This window comes from Eleginops maclovinus, chromosome 17 (genome assembly GCF_036324505.1).
Source record: "Eleginops maclovinus isolate JMC-PN-2008 ecotype Puerto Natales chromosome 17, JC_Emac_rtc_rv5, whole genome shotgun sequence".
Lineage (NCBI taxonomy): Eukaryota > Metazoa > Chordata > Actinopteri > Perciformes > Eleginopidae > Eleginops > Eleginops maclovinus.
Window position 1 is genome coordinate 3,323,659 of NC_086365.1, and position 9,217 is coordinate 3,332,875.

The window sequence follows — 9,217 nt, forward strand, 5'->3', positions numbered from 1 at the left end:
TGAATGTAATCATTCAAACAAAATCAAAAACATTTGATGCAACTGACAGTTTGATATCAATACTACAATTCACACTACTGAACTTACAAGAAGAACATCCTTGAACATCAGAATATGTGCGAGTCATTTCACAAACTGAGTTCAGGCAGGTTTACTCTCCATTACAGGCTTTTCCACCGCTCCTCCCTCACTCCCCACAGTTTGATTACCCTCAAACTTTCCTCCTCTCCCTTTAACTCCATTCCTGTAAGCCTATGGCATAAACACATCAGACAAGCTTTCTACCCTGCCGACAATCACAGTGGCAAGTGAGAGGATGCAAATTGTTATCCAGCGTTTCACCCCTCCTCTCCCTCCTCTCCCTTTCCTCCCTCTCCTCCTCCTCCTCTGCTTTCGTCTCTCCACAGTTGGTCATGGCTGTTTTTATATTCAGATTTTCTGCAAGCCTTACTTCATCACACTGCTTTATCCAGAGACATGGAGAAAAACCTCTTACATACACTGACTTACACGTTGACACACACACACACACACACACACACACACACACACACACACACACACACACACACACACACACACACACACACACACACACACACACACACACACACACACACACACACACACACACACACACACACACACACACACACACACACACACACACACACACACACACACACACACACACACACACACACACACACACACACACACACACACACACACACACAGGTATACAAATCTCTTTCAGGACTTATCTGCACAGCTACATTTCTGAAAGGGATGGCTATGTTGTGAGTCAAAGTCAGGGCAAGGATGTCTGATAGTGAGAAGGTGTACAGCAACAATTGTTTAGAACTAAAATTCTACCCATATCTGACACATTGCCTTCTAATGCTGACATAAAGGGAAGAGTAACCAACACAAAATCAGTCAATGACCATTTTGATATTTTTTCAAGCAAAAATTAATTGACCTGTTCCATCTTTTGAAATGTGCCCTTATGTTGTTACATATATAACAGAATATTATGTAAATAATGTTGCTGTTGCTCAGAATCTAGTATGACCACCAAACTCTGGATCATTCATACACGAAGAGCAGAACACCAGGAAATCTAAAAGTCATTGCAATCAGTGCGGAGTATGTCAACAAGTATTGGCAACTTTCTCTCACTGGAGATAGGAATGGGGTAAGTGAAAGGTCAAATGTCCATCACAGTATCAATACATCAGCTTCCTTTAGTGCCTCATGCTATTTTTCAAGGCAAGCACAGCAGTGAAGACAATTTCTGTCGAGGGGGCTCTCAGTTGACAAATCATGTTGCCATAGGAACACTGTTAGTTGTGTGGGTGGCAGGTAAGGATGCTGTGTGTCACTATAGCGGAAAGATTTAATAGGCCTTCCCTACACTGAGCAGCAATGCAAGCTTGGCAGTGAGTTTTCAGCATTCAGTTGATACGGTTCTCAGTCCAAACTATTTCCACAACAAGGGAGGTATTATGATATAAGTCAAAACATGTGTCAGAGTTGAGGGATCATATCATGTGTGAATAGTGCATCCTGGAGATTAATGAAGTTGAGCATTCATCAGTTTGGGGAGCGACGGAGACTTTTGCAGGGATGTCAAAACTTTCATATTGCGTTTTTCCTGGTAAGTTTCATCCCAGCAAAAAAAAACGTATTTCAATCAGTGATGAAAGTCATACGCTTAACCGGAATAACAAATGACTCACGGTGTTATCCAGGAGAGCAACCAACTTCTCCGCAGCAATTAGCGAGATTTGGGTCTGGCTAAGAGTCAATCACTGTGTTCAAAAGCCATTCCAAATCCCATCCAGAGAAAAAGAAAAATACTCAAGAAACACAAAATCCCAAACTCAAAAGGGAGTAGCACACAGAGAGAAGAATTACACGAAAACCCAGTGTAAGCCTTGTTAAATCTCTCTGTAACATCCCAACATTATGCTGCTAGACTATGATACTGTATATCCAGAGGGGAAAGGAGGGGGGAGACAGGAGAAGGTGGATTGATGTAGGGAGGGTATTACAGTAAAGCAAATCCTTCCCCCACTGCCTTCTGGCTAAAGCACGGCAGGGGTCCTCCCTGAGCCCGCTGTTTCACAATTACTGTGGCAACACTGCATACTGATGCCCCCTGACACCACTGACAGGAAGTGTGAGAGAGGGGACAAGAGACAGAGTGTGTGTCTGCGTGGCTGACAAGAGCGGTGGGACATATCATTAACTTTAATGTGTCTGGTTGGATCCCTCCTGCAGGGAAACAATATTATACTGTAAAAGTATAGTAATCTAACATAGAAAACAAACTCTCTGTATATTTACCAGTTAACACTACTCTGAGTCAATCCTACAGGGTGTTCAAAACACGTGTCAGTCATAGCAGCACTACCAAAAGGACGACAAACTATTTTACAGATAGAATACATAGTTGTGTATGGCTTTTCAGAATGTGTCGCGGATTTTTTTTTTCACAGCAAACCATACATGACAAAAAAAATCTGCTCCCAAAACCTTTTAACACTCGGACAGTTTTCCCGTTATAACTAAGGAGAGGTTGTGCTTTGAGTGTTCGAAAACACTGACCACTTTTAGCACTTAGCGCCATCAGCACTTATCCCCTTTTCAAGTTGAAGCAAGTTCAACTTTTCTCAAACACAGCGCTATCCAATGACACTCCAGAGTTCCTCAAAGGTTAAAGTAGCGAGTGTAGGGTCAAGAGCGCTCATATACCTGACAGCCATTAACATTAACCTGTACTTCTTCTCCTTTGTTGACATTGTGGAAGTCTTCATGCTGAAGATGTTGACTGGTGGATTTAGTGAAAGTAATAGTACAACAGATTAAAAAGGGTTTGTTTCTCAAATATACATTTGCTACTAAAAGAATGGAGATGTGAGAAGGACAAAAAAGGTTAGAGGAAGTATCTGTCCTGAACAGAGATACTGGGGCATGGTTTACAAGCCAAAAAGAGAGATCATATGTTGGTTGTAGGTTGCATGATTAGTATTGAAGGCTTTGAGGTATTGTCTGATATGGATGAATCAAATGTGTGTGAATGCATACTTAAGCATGCGTGCCCATGCTTCTCTGCGATGGACAGGATGAAAACGGAATTAGGGGCTTAATCCTCGCGTGGATTTAAGGCGTTGTTGCGGGAGCAAATGAGAAATAGAGGGGGGGAAATGCCCCAAGACTGTCTGCAATTTTTCTCATCATTTCATGCATCTGAAACAAAACTAATTTACTGCTTTTCATGCTTGGCTGCACACACAAACATAAAAGCCAATATGCCACAATGTGTCACCTGCCGCTACATCAAAGAGAGCTGTTTATACATCACAGCTCCATATGAATCATAGAAACCTGGGAGAAACGCTTTATATGGTCTTATCAAAAGGAGCACCATGGCTAACCCACTGATATGTTGCGGCCTTTCCGGTTCTTCCTGATTTCCATCTAAAAACATAATCATCCAATGTCTCCTTCTCACTGTCTATCCTGCCTCATAGGTCACTCCAATGTCACAACAGTCGGGATTGTTTTGCCAAACCCCACACAGACACAAACAGATAAAGTTATGTGCTTGGCAGCTTAGAGTGAGGCAGAAAGATATGGAACGAGAGAGCTGGAGGCAGAAATAGTCAGCGGGAGAGGAGGATTGAGAAAAAAGATGAAAAGGAGCATCAGAGAAGGCTTGAGGGAGAAAATAAAAGTGGTGCGACTGTGATATAGTTGCGTACATGTATTGGGCCCCATTATAAAGGCACGTGACAGCTTAATAGGACTCTAGCTGCCAAGATGAAAAAAGAAGTAAGGAGTTCTGAACAGCAGGATGTGTGTGTGCGCACACACACAAACATACACGCATATATTCTCTGTAGGCGTCACACATATGCTGAGTAAACTATTCAGAGGAGAACAAAGGTTCTCATTAAATTGGATACTGTGACGCGTATTGATTTCTCCCCATAGAATTCACAACGCCTATTGTTCGGAGATCCTCACTTCAGATCTCTGCTGTCCTTGCTGTAGCAAACATCAATATGTAGCTCTGTGGTGCATTACCAAAGGGTTAATTACATACTTGTAAGCAATTACTCTTTTAATGTGCATAGAATCGCTCCTCCCTAAAAAATGAAATTTTTATCAAAACCTTCAAGCCACTGTCCGTGATACCATCTTTCTACTGAAATGTCATCTGAAGTATAATAGACTTTGAATCTTACATTGCCTATCAAGGTCAAGTCCATACAGACAAGATAAACACAGTGGTTCTGTGCGGTAAGTTAAGGGCTAAGATACAACTGTAACTTAATTACTACAATTTAAAAATGTTATTCCAATTACACAATCAAATGTTAAATCTCATTTCTGACCCTCAACCAAAAACATGTTGACTTTCTGAGAAATAACCACCCACCCCTCAAAAATAACATTTTCAATTTTGTGTTAGCCCTGCAGCCATTGTTAAAAAAATCAGTCTGTAACGGTCCTAAAATATGGGAGACGATTATGGTGTGAAGAACAGTTGGTGACACGGAAATACAATTTGCAATCTTCTCTGTGGTGTTTGGTGGCATGGAAGAGGAGGGGGTCTAATTGGACACTAGCCTGCGTCTGATAGTGCTGTCACAGCCCGGAGGGGTTTTTAAGAGTGTGTGTGTGTGTGTGTGTGTGTGTGTGTGTGTGTGTGTGTGTGTGTGTGTGTGTGTGTGTGTGTGTGTGTGTGTGTGTGTGTGTGTGTGTGTGTGTGTGTGTGTGAAAAAGAGAGGAAGCGAGCAGCAGAAAGAGTGAGAAAGCAAGCAATAGAAAGAGAATGAGAACAAACAGAGAGCTCCATTCAGGTCCGATCCACAGACGCATCATTCAGTCTGACATGACGATACATCTCTGTGACCAGAGTATTCATATAGGGCCTCAGACACAGATGCATCATTCACACCCACACACAGACACATAAACACACTTTTGCTGAGTCCTGCCCAGCCATTTATATCACTATGGAGAACCACTCTGAGAATTCATTCACAGTTTAACTCCCTTGACTTGAAAACATTGCAAAGAATTGCTATGGAGCTGGTTGTTTTAAGTCCAACAGCTCCAAAATGTAATGAATGTGTTAACTGCCAAGGTTAGAGTGAGAGTTTATCCATTAGCAAGCCGTAATATTGACAGGGCCGTGCTCTCCCAGTCCAAACTTCAGCCTTGTAGCCGTAACATTGGCCAACAGACAGGGGGTAGTATGTCAATGTGAGGTGCTTACAGGCCGATAAAGGCTGCTGTTCCAATTCCTATAGGCATGCCTTGATTGACAGCACACGGGTAGAGAAGGCAGGGGATAATCGTAAGTGAGAGAGGGAGATTGAATAGTGCCAAGTGCCCTTACAGCTTTTAAGAGTTTTGAACTCAGATGGAATTTGGTGAAAGGACAAGGAGGCAAGATGAGATAGGATTATCAAACTGCTCAGGGACTAAATGTCTTTCCCTTGAGACCCTGAGCAGCAGAACACTCCTATGCACATCTTTCAAAAGGACTGACACGTAGACTGCAACATTAGGGAATGTGTTAAGAGATACACACTAACATTGAAAACAGACTCACGCACATCAGTCTAGCTGCCCTGCCAGCCAGAGTCACATCGACCCAGACAAGCAAGGACACTTCACACTGCAGGGAAAACAATTTGGCCTGCGAGTGACCTACTGTAGTTCACCTCACAATTGCAAGCCACACACAGTTAAACAGCAGCATATAACGTACACATCAAACAACAGTATCTAATGTTTTGCTGTCAAGTTTGTTTTCAGCTGTCTGTCAATTAACAGTGACTTGGGTGCCGATGTAGATTATCTGGACAAGAAAAGAAAGAAATCCAATAATATCAATGTTTTTCCCTACCACCCAGAACACATAAACATACGTATGATAATTCAATACATCTGCATTAAGATGATTTTATAATTCCCCAAGAAAAAACATGCATCTTTTGATTCACCTTCCAATAAACACAAAATCTAAATTGATGTCAAAGAACACCTTGTTTATGAAATCAATATCCACTATACTGGCCTGTGAAGCCACACTGCCCCTTATGGTTTTTCCAGGACATAGCCTCATCCCTTCAGGCATGCTCTGTTGAGTGTGCACTAAACGCAAATATGAAATTGGCATAATAATAAAACAAAAACAACACAAAAACTCTAAATATATTATCCCAGTATTGGCAGTATATCTGGGAAACAACAATAAAAAAAAGGTGTACATTAAGCATAGATTTAAACCAAAGAGTGTTATGAGGGGCAACACTGAATTGATGCATTGAGTGTGGAGTGCAGGTGGGTAGGGGGAGGAATAAACCGGCAGAGGGGCTCCGAGTACACAGTGTGACTGCTTTACTGGGAATCTGCATTTTGCATAGGCTCGAGCAGCTGTTTTCTGTGCATGAGATGCAAGAGAGGGTGGGAGGAAGGGGGGAAGAGAGAGACAAAGTAGACAAAGTAGGTTCCCGACTCCAAAAACGGCATTTGATGTCGCCTACATCCCACTCTACTGGTTGGAACTACAGTGTGTGCTGAAGAGCCTGCACCGCGACTTCCCTTGCTTAAATGTGTGGAAATCATCTCAAACTTCAACAAACCTTCCCATTCAAGTATGAATGACCCTGATTCCAGTAAATGACAGATACGCTGTGCCAAAGGGGATGATCAATCTTCAATGCAAAAATACAATGTAGGCAAAAATCTAATTGCTGAAAATAAATAAGAAACTGATTCCAGAACAAATGCATTGTATTAAGACAGTGTAGACTGTCGCACTCTTAAACATTCAACACTAAAGAAGAATGACTCATCATTGCTCATCACCAGTCCATTGGCTTACTCTATGTGGTATGACTAAACAACAGGGAATAGAGCAGAAAATTCAAATCAAGAAAAAGGTGATACATGTGACTGCCGTCAATCCAAATACATCTAAATTGCTTAAGAAATGCAATGTCACAAAGTTTTGTTAGCAATAATTTGACTTAGACTTGAAATGGCAGTGATGAAAAGTAGACCGTCTCACACACAAAGTTTCACATCCACATCCATTCAGATAGTTGATCAACAATCTGTAAAAACTAGTTAACATTAAATGACAAACATTATTTGCCAGCAACGGATGCTACAGTAAAATCATAGGTAATAGGCCTACAATCCATTGATTTAAGAAAAAATTGCATTGAACTCAGTAGCTTGCCTCACTACATACAAAAGAGAGCAAGTCCCTGTAGATATAACTATAAAATGTTTTCTGATAACTTGAGGGTTCCTCAAGTCAAGATTTCCCCGAAGCACTCCGTCTGAGCCACATTGGTCAAGTTCAGCAGCTTTGACAATAGATGGAAGCCACACGGGGTGAATGTGCCTGCTTAGGTTAATTTTGCGTCACACAAAGATGCGTTTTCAATTAACAAAATACAGAACACAAAGGGTACTATATAATTAAAATGATGTATGAGCAGCCATTGAGAGTTCTAAACATAGCTATTCACTGGCTGCAATGAGATGTCCAACAATCGGATATACGTGAAAAAAATGACTGTCCAGTTTGGAAACCACACTATCAACAACCCATTTAGAAAACGCTACTGGTAACAGGCTTCCATGCTTGAATAGTTTAAGGCTACCAACAAAAAAAAACATCCCAGCGTGGATCCCTAAAGATTCAGGATATCATCCAATACGGCATGGAACTTTTCAAAATGCTCTGTATTCAGTCGAATTCAAAAATGCTTTACCTGTTATTTTACCATGGCACGCAATTCGCTAATCTTATAGACTATAGTGTAATGTTCATCATGTCCATGATTGAGAACCGAGGTGTCACTAAAATCGCAGTCCACGAGTCCACACGCCACTATTCAAGTCCTACGCACTGGGTTCTTCCCCTAAGCCACTGCGTAAATCTGACACGGAATCCCCGACAAATATTTCAGTTTTAACCTTCAGAGTTAACGCTGCAAGAAGAACGAGCAAAATTTGGGCATGCTGCTCTCTCTGGCTTACAGTGGATGAAGGGCATGAAGAAACGCAAAAACGGAGGGAATCCAGTCGATAAAGGATCACAAGTTACGAGACATAGTAGGTCGTTAAAATGTTCAGCAATTTTCCCCGGGGCTAGTAGTACGATCCGAATAGACAGGTTCCGTATGAAACCCACCCGATCCGCGGAGTGCGCAGAGCGGGCATGGCGCAGCCAGAACAGGTGCAGCACGCCTCCCGTCACCTGGCTGGTGCAGTGGCAACCTCACACCCAAAACCTGGCAATAATGGAAATAAAGCAGCAAAAACAGTCCTGGCAGTAAAAACTAAAGCCGTGACAAGCCTCTCTTTCCTTACCTGTAATCAATGCAGATATCACTTCACAGCCGCAGCGACACTGCGGATAAGAGGCACGTCCAGAGCAATCCCCAACTCCTCTTACTCCCCCAAAAAATAAGAAATGCTTAAAATAACGTTATATCCTGATCAAACGTCTTGTCCACTTTAAAATCCCCGGTAGAGGTGTAGTTAGAGGGCGATTCACGCACAGGAAAAAATAAATTGCAGCAGACTTCCAGGAGCATCTCCGATCAGCAGGACCTTACTACGCCGCTCTGAGCGCTCTGAGACCCGGGAGCTCCACCTCCCATTCCCCGGCGAGGATAGACTTTGTATGCCGTTGGAAAAGCCGCTGCGCCGTATGGGATACTGCAGGAGGCTGTTCTTGTGTGTGTGTTTGTGCGTGCATGTGTGTGCGTGTAGAGAACGCGTGTGTATCGATGTGACTCAGTGCCGTGCTCCTGCTCAACTGATGTGCTGAGGGTGCTGCAGCAGAGTGCGAATGGGAAGGACCGAGTGCGGGAGGGACGGAGAGAGAGAGAGGTGCTGCCTCGGAGTTTGCAGCCTCGCAGCGGATCTTCAGGCTCGGGAGGGACCGAGTACTAGATGGCGCTTTGCCCGTTGCAAAAGGCGACTGTTTTCAACATGGTTCCTGCAATGTCGGCAGTGACAGGGGGGCTGTGTTTGGGTTACATTTTTAAGTCCTTGGCAACTACACTAAAGAGGCTTAGTGCGCATTAATGAGCACGATACAAAACAGCAAACCATTTATTACCATCATGTTTATGATCTAATTTCCTAGGCAATGACAGCTAAACTGAGA

The 9,217-nt window shown here is 42.8% G+C and overlaps 1 protein-coding gene across 1 annotated transcript in view; it reads right to left on the reverse strand.

Moving 5' to 3' along the window:
- Nucleotides 1-8,657, reverse strand: part of plxna4 (plexin A4) — a 209,367-nt gene extending 200,710 nt beyond the window's left edge. The window contains exon 1 of the mRNA XM_063905926.1: nt 8,413-8,657. The gene's annotated coding sequence lies outside the window, so the exon portion shown is untranslated. The remainder of the gene's footprint in view (nt 1-8,412) is intronic.
- Nucleotides 8,658-9,217: the final 560 nt, after the last annotated feature.